Source organism: Rhinatrema bivittatum, chromosome 1 (genome assembly GCF_901001135.1).
Source record: "Rhinatrema bivittatum chromosome 1, aRhiBiv1.1, whole genome shotgun sequence".
Classification (NCBI taxonomy): domain Eukaryota; kingdom Metazoa; phylum Chordata; class Amphibia; order Gymnophiona; family Rhinatrematidae; genus Rhinatrema; species Rhinatrema bivittatum.
This window is the reverse complement of record NC_042615.1, coordinates 759321598-759335564: the sequence shown is the minus strand read 5'-3', so window position 1 is coordinate 759335564 and position 13967 is coordinate 759321598. Positions and strand designations below refer to the sequence as shown.

General features: G+C 44.7%; 1 protein-coding gene across 2 annotated transcripts in view; it reads right to left on the bottom strand.

Annotated features, from left to right (window-relative positions):
* The window catches only part of NPR3 (natriuretic peptide receptor 3), a 164407-nt gene that overhangs the window by 134785 nt on the left and 15655 nt on the right, over positions 1-13967 (bottom strand). The window lies entirely within an intron of this gene.

Sequence of the window (13967 nt, the reverse complement as noted above, 5' to 3'; positions counted from 1 at the left end):
ATTACGGTTATGTGGCTAATTCCAATATTTAGTGTTAGCCAAACAAGTTATTTGGCTAAATCTAGATAGGACTAAGAGCAAGCTTAAATTATCCAGGAACGTTTTCACAGATATCTTTAACCTTAACTGGCTATAGTCAAAAAAGTCCAGCTGCTTAAGTAGCAATACTGAATTTTAAAAACATGAAAAGCCTAGTGTGCCAGCTGGCCTGATCCCTCACTTACCCTCCCCCCTCCCCTGCTAGCTGATCTCCACTCCCCCCCCCTCCTCAAGCCCCCTAAACATATACCAAATTGTAGGGGGCCTATATGTCCAAAAAAAAGCCCCTCCCCTTCCCCAGTATTGCTAAATAACAATTTGAAGATGGCCTCCGTCAGAAGCATCCCTCCCCTTAAACCAAACCTGAACTCTTGCCCAGAACCCCCAAGCCCTCTTCTCCAGGCCCTCAGTACAACTGTCCAGCTCACAGTGCATCCAGTGTTGCTAGCAAAGCAATACACTAACAGTGAAACTGGATGTGCCAGGGCTGGCGGAGGCGTTCACGGGGGGGGGGGGGGATTCCAGGTAGACAGGAAGGTTCAGGGGTTTGGTTTGAGTTTACTGGAGGGCAGGCTTCTGGAGGAGGCCTTCCTTAAAATCTTATATTGCAAATTTAGGGGGAGAGGAGAGGTCTTTTGCACCTATAGCCTGCTCCAATTTTCGCATATTTTTCTAGAACCTGGAGGAGAGGTAGATCTGACAGCAAGGCCAACATTTGTATTATTGAGGTGGATGGGTGGTGGCTCAACCAGAAAGTTTTCTAATAAAGATATATATATATATATATATATATATATATATATATATGTTATTTATATATTTGTTTATTTATTCATTTATTTTATTTGACATTGCTACTTAGCTGGTTATATTCTTTTTTGATATGACCAGTTAAAGTTTTCTGGGTACACGTACCTGAATAACTTTGAAACCTAACCAGCGATATTCAAACATAGCCAGTCCAGTTTCAATTTTATCTGACTACATATACCCAGATAACTTTATCTGAGGATTTTCAGCTGGACGTTTATCCACTGAATATCCCTGATAACTTATCCAGCAAACTTTAGACAGATATATTTCTGTTTTGTTAAATATTGATCTCAATGCATTTGCAACACAGTGGGAACTGAATACAGTACTGCAACAACTAAAGCATAAAGCTCATTCAGTTGAGCTCTCTAGCTTGAGGCTCACGGTCTATTGGGATCTGTATCTGTACATTTTATTGTTGTATTTTGTCCTAGACTCATTGTAAATGTTTTATTGTACCCTGCCCTGAACTGTGGAAGAGCAGGGTAACACATATTTTAAACAAAGAGAAACACCTGTCAGTTCACACATTATAGTCATAACTCAGACAAAAAGCGTTAAAATACTATTAATATTATGACAGCAATGTATTATCAAAATGTTTCTTTACCATTCCTGATGTTTACAGGTTCATTAATGACACGTGCTGCACAGTGTTTTCTGTTGTAAATTTCCCGTACACATGCACACACATTTTGCAAACAGCATAATTTCTAATTCACTCGGAGAGCCTAAAATATTAGCCCACATCCCCAAGAAATGGGATTCTTTAGTTGGTCTTTCTCACAATTAAGTCTGCCTTATAAATGTCAAAACAGGATTTCATTGTATCAGAGTTCTTCTGAGTGCTTTCCAACTGCATTACTTTGCTTAGGTCCTTTCTTCACCTACAAGGGAATCTTTGTGCCCGTCTAGAATTGCTTACTAAATTTAAAGAACCCAAATTAATTAGCACACAAAGAAATAGGCAATTTTGATCCTAAATAGAAGAAAGGACAATTAAAAATCTTTTTGAACCTTAATGAGTCTCTTTTTAAGAACATAAGAACATGCCATACTGGGTCATACCAAGGGTCCATCAAGCCCAGCATCCTGTTTCCAACAGAGGCCAAACCAGGCCATAAGAACCTGGCAAGTACCCAAAAACTAAGTCTATTCCATGTTTTTTCTCTGTTGCTTCCATCTTCTCTGCTTGGTCTTTTCCGTCTCCTTATTCTTTCATTTCTCTTGATGCTATTCTCATTCTACCGTCTTCCTCTCACTTCTCTTCCTTCTCAGTCTCTCTTCCCAGTTTTACGCTTTTGTTCTTCTCACTCTCAGAGCTCACAGGCCCCATAGGGATTCCTGCACGGCTTCTGCTACATGCCAGTGTTCTGCTGCTCCTCCCTAACTTCCCAAACCCCAATACCACCAAACTGTTCTGCATTTAGCATCCCTCTCTAGCTACTTCGTTCCCTTTGCTTGCTCTTAACAGCCTCCCTCCCCAACTTGACCTGTAGAAGGAGTCTGATGTTTCTTAAACGCAAGGAATGCCTTCTCCTACAACTGCACAGGGCCAGCAAATCTCACAGTGTTTATGGAAAGACCTGAATGTACCACATGACTCAAAAGAGTGGCACATTTAAGGCTCTCCAGCTGCTAAATGGGGGGAAATTTCAGATAGCAGAGGACAGAGAGATGGATGGAGGGATAGAGAGAATGGAGAAGGGGAAGGAGAGAGACAGACTGGGTCGGTTTGGGGTGTGGAAAAGAAGAGAGGTCAATCTGAGGCATATGTAAGGGGGTCATAAGTGTGAGAGAAGAGGATGGGGAGCAACAGTGGCCTCTCTAGATGGAAGTATTTTGGGGTAGGGGTGACAGAGGGGCAAACCCAAGTGATATTTCCACACATCACATCCACCCCCGCAGCATGGCCCCTTGCCTTTAAATTGACTATAAAATAAAAGACCCCAAGACCTTCTATGCAATTTTAAAAACAAAACAAAACAAAGTTAGTTTCAAGCATTCATTAAAATTACCATTACAATTATTTATTTATTTAAAATTATTTATTTCTTGCTTCCTCCAAAGTTAGGGGCGAGGGACAGAATCTAAATATATAAATCTGGGCTGGCCAACCTTTCACGCACCAAGAGCCAAGGAATCAGAATGCACAGTACTGAAGAGCTTCATATTTCCAAAATGTGAGACGTGTGAATGGGAAAGGGGAGTCCTTCCTTCCAACATTATCTGTCTCTCTCTCTCACTTCATTCACTCTGTCCCCACCAGTTTTTCTCTCAATCCCATCCTGTTCCCACCAAGCACTCTCTCAATCTCACCACCCTGTTTCCCCAGGTTTCTTTCAGTCCTCCCACCCTCTCCCCACCAGTCTCTGAATTCCCTTGCTCTGTACCCACCCCCTCCCTTTCTCTCTCTCTCTCTCTCTCCTATGCCCCAAACCCTCAAGCTCTCTTCTCTGCTCTCACCCCCCTCATACTCTCTCTCCCACCCTCTGACTGCTCCTCTCCAATGCCCTCTCTTGGTTCTCTCACATAGGCAGTCAGCCATCATCCTTTTTGGCTTTCACACAGATATCATCTTCTCCTCTGTCATTTACCCCCTTTTCAAATCACTTCCCCAGAAGCATTCACCCCATCTTGCACTGCCCCGCTGTGTGACGCTCCCAACATTCTTCCTGTCCCTAATGATCTCTGGCTCTCTCACCCCTCTACAGCCATCAAACCTCTGGCTTCCATTCTCTTCCCCCTCTCCACACCATCACATCTTCTGCTCTGTTACCTTCCCTCTCCCCTTTCACCACCTCTGAGTCTGTTGCAGAACAAGCAGCAAAGAGGACTGAGGGGTACAATAAGGTGCAGACAGTACAGTTTGCATTGCTGTCTTCAGGGAGATGGGGAGAAGATACAGAGTTCACCCCTCCTCATCTCCACTACTGCATAAGCTCCTCCTTTTACTATTGCCCACCACTAACTCTCACAGCATTCATCCCTTTACACATGACTCCCTTAAGAAGCATTCACCCCTTCTTGCACCACTTCTCCTTCAAGCAGTCACACCTCTCCCCTCCTCCAACAATCACTTCTTGCTCTCCATAAGTATTCATCAACTATATTCACGCCCTGTACTTTGCTACAAATTGTTCTGGCCTGACTGGAGCTCTGGGAGACTCCTTTCTCCCCCTTGCTGTTAGCTGAATCCCAAATCTTGGAAGCCCAGTAATCTGCTGGGCCTGGGGTAGCTCCTCCCCTCCAGACAGCAGACTAGAGAAGAACTCTCCACTCTAGGCAGCAGGTGGGGTGGAGGAGTGGAAAGGATGGAAATGGCTGCAGCACGTACTAGTTGACCAGCTCTTCTTTGCTGTCTGCTCCAGCATCAGCGTATACCTCTCTTCCTATCCTTCACAGCCACTGACTGCAGACAGAGGGGCAAAACAGAGCAGGAAAGAGCAGAGAAAAGCATCTGATCCCTGCTCCAGACCCTCCCTACTATCTCTGCAGCAAGCAGCACTGTAGGATCAGTAAGGGAGGGGCTAGCGCAGGGAGCAGAATGGCTCTTCTCTGCTCTGTTCTATTGGGTGTGCTTCCTGCTCCAGTCCCTCTCCTCCTGTCCCCTGCAGTGCCCCTTCCCATTCTCTGCAGTGCTGCCCAGTTGCCACATGGCCCAGGAAAGCAGAAGTCACATTTTGCCCATGAAAGAGCCACATGAGGCTCCTAAGCAACAGGTTGGCACCCTTGGCATAAACCCTGGCATAAACACACACTCCATATCCACAGAACATAAGAGAACATAAGAAATTGCCATGCTGGGTCAGACCAAGGGTCCATCAAGCTCAGCATCCTGTTTCCAACAGAAGCCAAACCAGACCACAAGAACCTGGCAATTACCCAAACACTAAGAAGATCCCATGCTACTGATGCAATTAATAGCAGTGGCTATTTCCTAAGTAAACTTGATTAATAGCAGTTAATGGATTTCTCCTCCAAGAACTTATCCAAACCATTTTTGAACCCAGCTACACTAACTGCACTAACCACATCCTCTGGCAACAAATTCCAGATCCTCAATAGGATATTTCCTCTTACAACTCACTATACAAACAAAAATGTATTCAAATTCTGAAGGTCACCTCACCCTGCCAAATAAGACAATAAGTTCCTATTTAGAAACCCTGCCATACCGTAACAGCGCTGACTCCCAGGATTCATACAGGAACAACGTTACCTATGAAAGGGAAGAGCAGTGTGGGTGCCATGTTAGTCCACTTGAATACACAGAAATAGGGTCAGATTTTAAAAGCCCTGTGCGCGTAAATCCAGCCAGATTTACGCGCGCAGGGGACTTGCGTGCCGGTGCGCCTATGCTGCATAGACCGCCAGCGTGCACAAAGCCCCGGGAAGCGCAAAAGTCCCAGGGCTTTGCTTGGGGGGGGGGGGGGTCGGGGGCGTGTCTGGGGCAGCGCGGCATTCGGGGGCGTTCCATGGGCGGGGCCGTGGGTGTAATGCCGGCCCAGGGGTGTGGCCGAGGCCTCCGAACCAGCCCCCGGGCCGGGGAATGGCGCGCCGGCAGCCTGCCAGCGCGCGCAAGTTACACCTGCTTTGAGCAGGCAGGCATAACTTTCTGAACAAAGGTAGGGGGGATTTAGTTAGGGCTGGGGGGTGGGTTAGGTAGGAGAAGGGAGGGGAAGGTGGGGGAAGGTGGGGGGGCCAGCAAAAAAGTTCCCTCCGAGGCCGCTCCAATTTTGGAGCGGTCTCGGAGGGAACAGAGGCAGGCTGCTCAGCTCGGCACGCGCAGGTTGCACAATTGTGCACTCCCCTGCACGCGCCGACCCTGGATTTTATAACATGCGGGCGGCAGCGTGCGCATGTTATAAAATTGGGCGTAGATTTGTTCGCCAGGTTGCGCGAACCAATCTACGCCCGCCTATAACTTTAAAACTCTACCCCATAAAGTGTAACAAATACGAATAAAAAACATAAATAAAGATAATACCATCTTGTTGAATTAACAATATATTTCTTGACTAACTTTAGAGACCTAATATTCTTCCTCAGGTCAGAGTGAAGGGGAAGTGGGGAAAAGGGCCAGAGGCTACATTATTGTCTAACCTCTCTGATCAAAGGCAAAAGTAAATTCTCAAAGACAGAAGATCAAAGATCACAAGGAAAATGAGAGTGACACCTCTGTGGGGGAGCACTTCTCAGAACCAAAGCACTGCATCAGTGAACTTATGATTAGCATGTTTAAAGGAAAATTGAAAACTTTTGAAGTCACAATGATCAGACACTTCGAAACTGACAACAATTACGTCAGCTAAGACCTAGATCTCTTATCGTATTTATGTATCATACTGTCTGTCACCTTCTGGGGACCAGTCAGCCCCTCCCTCACCCCTTTTCTTCACCCCATCATTGGAATGCCTTTCATGATTCACTTGTATTTCCTTGTAATGTCATCTTTTGCTCATTCTGCTCTGACCTGAGGAAAGAGTATTTGCTCTTGAAAGTCAGTGAAGAAATGTATTAAGTTGATGCAACAAAAAAAATATTACCTTATATATTTTTTATTTTATTTTTTTTGTTGTTTCTGTTAACTTTTGGGGTCAATATTCAAAGCCATTTAGCCAGATAACTCACAAATCACCCAAATAAATAAATTGATTATTTACTCTTTCGGATAATAGAAAGATTAGGATGCACTCCATGAAGTTAGCATGTGGCACATTTAAAACTAATCAGAGAAAGTTGTGTTTTACTCAACGCACAATTAAACTCTGGAATTTGTTTCCAAAGGATGTGGTTAGAGCAGTTAGTATAGCTGTGTTAAAAAAGGATTGGATAAGTTCTTGGAGGAGAAGTCCATTACCTGCTATTAATTAAGTTGACTTAGAAAATAGCCACTGCTATTACTAGCAACGGTAACATGGAATAGACTTAGTTTTTGGGTACTTGCCAGGTTCTTATGGCCTGGATTGGCCACTGTTGGAAACAGGATGCTGGGCTTGATGGACCCTTGGTCTGACCCAGTATGGCATGTTCTTATGTTCTGCATAGTAATAACTTTGACTTTACCTTTTACTCTCATGTTAACCATATTTATTCGAGGTTAGATTACTTTTTAATATCAGAAAGATGGTTTGATAAGACTCAAAGCTGTAATATCTATGAAATTCCTTATTCAGATCATGTTTTACTTTTACTTACTATGGAATTTTTAGATACTAAAACAGGGAGAAAAAGCTGGAAATTTCCCATCCATTTATATATCAGGATAATCAATTCAGGAATTTTTTTCTGGATAAATGGAAAGAGTATGAAGATAGTAACGCAACCCCTGATGAGGATCTGATAGTTTTCTGGAATGCCGCTAAGGTGGTCCTTCAGGGCCATATTATTTCCTATAATGCTTGGTTACATAAACTCCGCAATGCTAAGATATTATCCTTAAGCAAACAAATGGCTGAGTTTAAGAGGATTCATGTACAAAGTCTATCAGCGGAGCACAAACCCAAATTACTAGCTGTGAATAAGAAATTGAATGACATCTTAAATTACCAAACCAACAATTTGTTTTATTTTAAGTTTAAGCTTTTCCAATGGGGTAATAAATTTGGGAAGTTGCTAGCGAATCTTATAAAGCCTCTTGCACCATGGAGGCTAATTGCCCAATTGAAGAATGTTTCCACGTGTCAGGTAGATACAGACAAGGGTGATATTTTGCAGAGCCTAACTGCTTTTTTCCAAGCTCTTTACACTGGGGAATGTGCAGACATAGCAGCTCAGCAGAAGTGTTTTAAGGAAATTCAGTTCCCTAAATTGTCTGTCGATCAAAAAAAATTTTTAGACTCCCCTATACAAATTGTAGAGATTCAGAAAGTCATCCAATCTTTATGGCTGGGCAAAGCTCCCGGACCGGATGGTTTTGGATCTGAAATGTACAAATTACTGGGTACTAACATTGAAACTCCTTTATGTGCCATGTTTCTAGTTGCTTGTGATTAAGGATCTTCACAGTAGGCCACAATTTAGCCACAGTTATCCTTCTCCCCAAACCAGATCTGTTACTACTGGAATTGTACTGGCCCATTTCTTTACTCAACCAGGATATTAAAATACTGGCAGCTATTCTAGCTGACCTTCTAAATAGCGTAATCCAATCATTGGTTAAGACAGATCAGTCCAGTTTTATTAAAAACCGCAATTCTACTGCAAACATTCTGAAGGCCCTAATTGCCATCCATGGTGCACCTAATGCCAATCCCACTAGACCTGTTAAGTTTGGACTCAGAAAAAGTTTTTGATCGTGTGGGCTGGCCTTACTTATGGCATGTTCTGGGGCAGTTTGATTTTCCACACAGCTTTATTAATTGTGCAGCTACTCTACGAGGGTCCTATGGCCCAAAGGTTTGCTGACAGATCCCTATCCCATCCCTTTTCAATCTTGCGCAGAAGGAAACAGGGATGTCCTCTATCCCCCTTACTTTATGTGTGGACTCTTCAACCTTTGGCTATTTTTTTTTTTTTTACAAGAGCTCAGGGGATTTAGAGGTATCCTGATTGGTAGACGGGAACTGAAACTAAGTTTGTTTGCAGATGATATGCTGTTATTTGTAGACAACCCTGAACAAAGTGTGCCATTACTTACTGCAACTCTCCAAAGATTTGGCTCTTTCTCGGGTTTGAAAATTAATTATGAAAAATCTGAAGCATTCCAATGCTCCCCATTGATAAAAGACACTTGGCAAACATCCTTTCCCTTTAAATGGAATGTAGGGGGACTGAAATACTTAGGAATTTATCTTCCTTGCACAGAAACAAGTTGTATCATCAAAATATATTTCGAGCGCTGAATGATTGTAGGCAACTCTTACGTAAATGGATGGATTATCCAATATCTTTCTTTGGAAGATGCGCAGTAGTTAAAATGGTGATTTTTTTCCTAAAATGTTATATGTCCTACAGATGCTCCCTTTATAAGTAAAAGCAAAGGAGATTAAGTTTTTTAGGTCTGTTGTCATTACTTTCATCTGGAAGGAAAAGCCTGGTTTTATCGCTTATAATTTTTTATGCTTCAACATGCGGCTTGTTGGGCAGGCCTTACCTGATATTAGATGTTATAATGTTGCAAACTTACTACGATTTATACAGGACTGGGTTTCTCTACATGCTAAGTTCGATCCTGACCATCTCTTGGCTGAGTTTGGCATCCCCTTGGAAACCAATTAATCTGTTGCATTGTAACCTACTGGTAAATCTGGTACCGTGTCACTGGGGGTTCTGGTTTAAGGCTTTCCATAAAGCTTGGAAGTGGTGGAGACTTTTGAATAAGCGATCTCCTTTTGTATCTCCCTTTTTGAGCTTAATGGGCAGCCCTGATTTTCCTAGCAGTAGAGATTACAAAGTGTTTCAGGAATGGAAAGTTAAGGATTTGTTTTGCATAGGCCCCTTAGGGGATTCAGATACTGCAATATTCCATTCCTTTGCGCAATTAAAGGATGATGGGATAATCCTAAAACAGATTTTTTTTTGCTTACCTCCAGTCCAGGCATTACTGTTTTTCAGTGGGGAATGAGAGTTTAGCAGCCATTGCGTTTACAGACCAGGGAGAAAGTTTTTTCGATACCGTACCTAAATTCAACAAATTGCACTCCTGGATCCTGCAAATTAATGATACTTCCCTCTTAACGGGCCCATCTCATCAGGTAGGGCAGTGGAGTGCAGACTTGAGGCTGTCGCTCTCTGCCAATGACCTTCAGTCCACTTTTTCCATTCTTTATCATTATTTAAAAGCGACCAACTCACAGAAGGTACAATTCAAAATTCTCCACCAGGTTTATATATAACCAGAACAAAGCTTTAAAATGAAGCTCTGGACATTGGACACTGCTTAAAAATGTGGTACCGCTCCAGGTGAGCCATGCCATATGTTTACTGGCTGTTTCAAATATAATGCTTTTTGGAAAGGTTTTACAGACTATCTGTATCAGATATTACGGGTTCCCATTACAAGGACTGGCAAAATGTTGTATTTCTGCTCTTTTGATACTGTGAAATTACTGGCAGGTGGGCCTAGACTGCTAAGTATTGCTTTGACCTTAGCTAAGAAAGTCATTTTATTGACCTGGCATACTGGTGCATTGCCTAATTTAGATATTTGAAGGATAGAAATGAGAAACCAAGCCTCTATGGAACGACTGTGCCAAAAACAATTTTAGCTGTTTTTTAGAGCAAACAAATATTTCCTCCTCTGGTCCAAAATTCTGCGTATGCTGTTGCCTGTATTCAGCACTATGACTAATTGGTCTGTTTTGTCAACTATTCAGCACTTCGTTTGTGATGTTCGTATGGGTGTAAATGGGAGTGAATGAGTGTGGTGTAAAGTTTTCTTGATAAAAGAGAGGAGGGGTCTCCACGTTTGTATTATCGTAACACCAAGACCTCTGCATTTACTTATTGATATCTTTGTTGACATTTGAGCTTGTGAATTCCTGTACAGGTTTGTACATTTTTGTCCTTTGTACTATTTTGCATACTGGTTTTATTCTTTTTGTTCACTCTTCAAATAAAAACATATAATAATTTTAATTTTTATTAATTTTTTTATCTCCTGCTGCCATACCTAAGAACTTTTGATTTCCATTCACACTGAGATTGTTGTGGACTGGGGGTGGGGGTGGCACACAAACTCTCACACCCTCTCTCTCTCACACACACACACACACACACACACACTCAATCCTTCTCTCTTTCACACACAGATACAATGACTCTCACACACATACACAGCTATGTTCCCTCTCTCTCTCACACACACACACACCACAACTTTACTTTGCAGAGCCCTGGGCACTGAAAGACTGAGATGGCAAGGAGAGGGAGGCAGGTACTAAGTATAGCAGCTGCCAGCAGCACAACGATGCTCACGCTTTTATTTTGCCGAGGTGCCAGATGTAGCAGTGTGAGCAGCGGGCAGCAGCAGAACAATTTTACTTTTGGGCTGCACTGGTGGTGTCATCACCCAGGTGGTACTCATTCAGACAGCTAGGCCTCAGGACTCTCAGGGAGGAAGCAGAAGGCAGTGTGTGCGCAGCACAATTAATTCATTTATTCTTAGTTTAGAGAATGGGAGCCACACTGTCCGGTCACGTGAGACTTAGATGAGGTTTCGGCAGTTCATGCAGCACCACAGCCACAAGGGTCACAGCGCCAGAGGAGACAGATTTGAGAAGGAGAGTCAAGCCTGAGCCCCAAGGACAGGTAGGCAGGCAGCAGCTGCCTCAGAGACAACTGAGGCTCAACCTAAGAGAGGGAGGGAGGGAAGGGAAGGGAAGGGAAGGGAAAGAAACAGAACACCAGGGCAGGGATGCAGAACACTCAATCTTCAAGGCAGTGGAGGGGGAAGAGTGGACCAATGGTCCTTGCAGCCCACTCTGAGTGAGCATGAGTCTCTCCCGTCTCTTCTGTACCTGATCCGGGAAATAGCAGGCAGATGACTGGAGTGCAGCAACATTGCCACCGGAAGTTTTCCCCTGGCTTTGTTGACCAGCTTTTACATGTCCGGTTATCCTTGTAAGCAGACACTGTACAACTGGCTGCAAAACCAGGCTGTTCTGTCCTAAATCAGTTGGTCACCCTGCACATGATCCCTGCCCTAGACTGCTAAATCCCCAGGTGAGAGCGAGGTATTCTCTTACCCATTCTTGGCGCTTCCAGTGTTGCTCTGACAGCCACACGGGAAGCATAAATCAGACTGCCCAAGCCTTCAGGAGTTTCTGGGATACTACTGAACTATCTGTCCATTCTGCTACCTCCAAGTTCCCTTGCAGTGCCTTCTCACTCCATAGCAGTGGCGGCAATATTCTGCCTGTTCCCAGAGGGGCAGCAAGAGTAGTACGTGAACTGCTGTGGAAGATGAGCACGAGCCTATGACTACGAGTGAAAGAGAGCGCCCCTCCCTTTCCTTTCTCCATGGAGTCCACTTGCTGTTTAGGAAAACCACATGTGACCTATAAGGAGATGAGGGAGGAGTATCTCAAGAAGGTTAATGAGCATACTCTTTTCATTATCCCTATGCGGAGAATGCCGCATCTGCCAGAAGGAGGACTGATGTTATGGGAGGGAGGAGGGGAAACAATAGGAAGAGCCTGAATGTGTGATATAAAAGACTGAGGAGAGTCTTAAAAGGGAGATTTCTACTGGTTATGCCTCTGTGCACTAGCATCTGTCTGGCTTTGGCCATGAACTTAGCTTACTTTTTTTTTTTTTTTTTTATTTGACCGCTGCTGCACTCTGAGCTGGGCATTTAAATTGTATTGCCCTTAGTGAATCCAATGCTCCTTCTCCTGACTTTATATGGAACCCACCAGCATTACCATGGGTACCTTCTGTGACAGCTACCCACATAAGTTACACCAATTTTCAAAGCAAATTTCTGCACATAAGTTTTGTTGCACCAGGAGGTGGTCCCTTGGCCTAGTACAGGATTGGTAGGTTCCCTGATCGGACCCAGAGAGCACCTTTCACCAGGAGGCGGAACACAAGAGGAGACAGATGCTAGCTGGAGCTTCGCCACTAGCAACTCTAGGTACCCCAGGTTGAGCCCTTGAGTACCTGGGCCACCTGGTCTTAGGTGGGCCTCGCAGGATCTCCTTGAGAGGAAGTTCAGAGGTGTGCCCACCACAAGCAAGGGTGCGTGGTCGACCCTTAGGCCGGAAGTCCTTGGTGTCTGTAAAGGCCAGAAGAGTGTCTCTGAATGGATAGCTACGATCAGTGCCAGGTTCAAGGAAGCTTGGTCAGCCAATGCAAGGTCAATGCCAATGATCAGTCCATGGATAATCAGGCAAGGCAGCGGTCGGTTCCCAGTAGTCAGTCCGTGGAGTGGTCAGTCAAAGCAGGGGTCAAGTTCCAGGAGGCAGTCAGACATGGTCAAGTTCAGGCAGAGGTTAGCTCCAGGCAGCGTGCAGACGTGGACGTGGAGAAAGGCAGAAGGTCAGAGGCAGGCAGCGGTCAGATGTGGTCGTGGAAACAGGCAGAAGGTCAGAGGCAGGCAGCAATCAACGTGGTCAAGGAAAGCCGAGGTCAGTACCGAGAAGACAGTCCAAAGGTACTACCTGGGGAGACGAGGAGACAAGGGACGCTGAGACAGAAGGACGCTGGAACAGGACTGGAACATCGGCTGGAACACAGACAGATACGCAGAGGCGAACTAGAAACACTCACAGTGTCGACCCGATTGCCGAGGCAAGGATTAAGGGCAAGAGCCCTGTCTTATATACTGCAAACCTGTGAAATCATCAAGGGGCGTCGGACCCGGGTGTCGCTGGGAGCTTCAAAAGGAGTGAAATTGGCCGTGCGCGCGCCTAGGGGCGGGGCCGAGGAGCAGGAGGATGCGGAGCCCCGGCGGGAGCTCCGCTGCAAGGCCTGATCGGGCGAAGGAGAGCGGGGAAGCTGGCGACGCCTCGAACAGGCCGAGGCTGCTGAGGAGGTGAGCCCAGTGTTGGTAGACGGAGTAGCGAGGTGAGCGGGGCCGGTTGCGCTGTGGAAGTGGCCGGAGAGCGCAGTGGCCAGAGAGTGCAACAACTTTGCTTTGAAAATTATCTGAAATAAAAACGCACAAACTCGCCAGCACAAAATTCCACTTGTGTGTATGTTCATTTTAAAATCAAAAGTATGCATTTAAATCCAAATACTGTCCAACTCCGTTCCTTCCCTGAAATGCCTCCCTTTTATGTGCCCAAAATTGGGTTATGTGCATACTTTGAAGTGCATAAACCCCAGGCAATTTTCTAACAAGCCCTATAAAACTCATGTTTTATGCATGGAAATGGCTTTGAAGATTATCCCTACATACATCACTTTGCTCTTGTCCACATCAAATTTCATCTGCCATTTAGATGCCCAGTCCCCCAGTCTGGAAAGGCTGGCATGTGGTTCCTCACGTAACCCCCATCTTCTAGTAACCACTTATTAATGATGGAGGTCATAAAAGAAGCCTCAGTACTCTTAGGGACCAGGCTAGCTCTAACTTTCTTGCAGCAGTCACTTTCTCCAGAATCGAGCTTCCAAGGCCCTAGATGGCAGGGTGACACTGTACTTGTCCCTGGGAGAGCTATACTGCT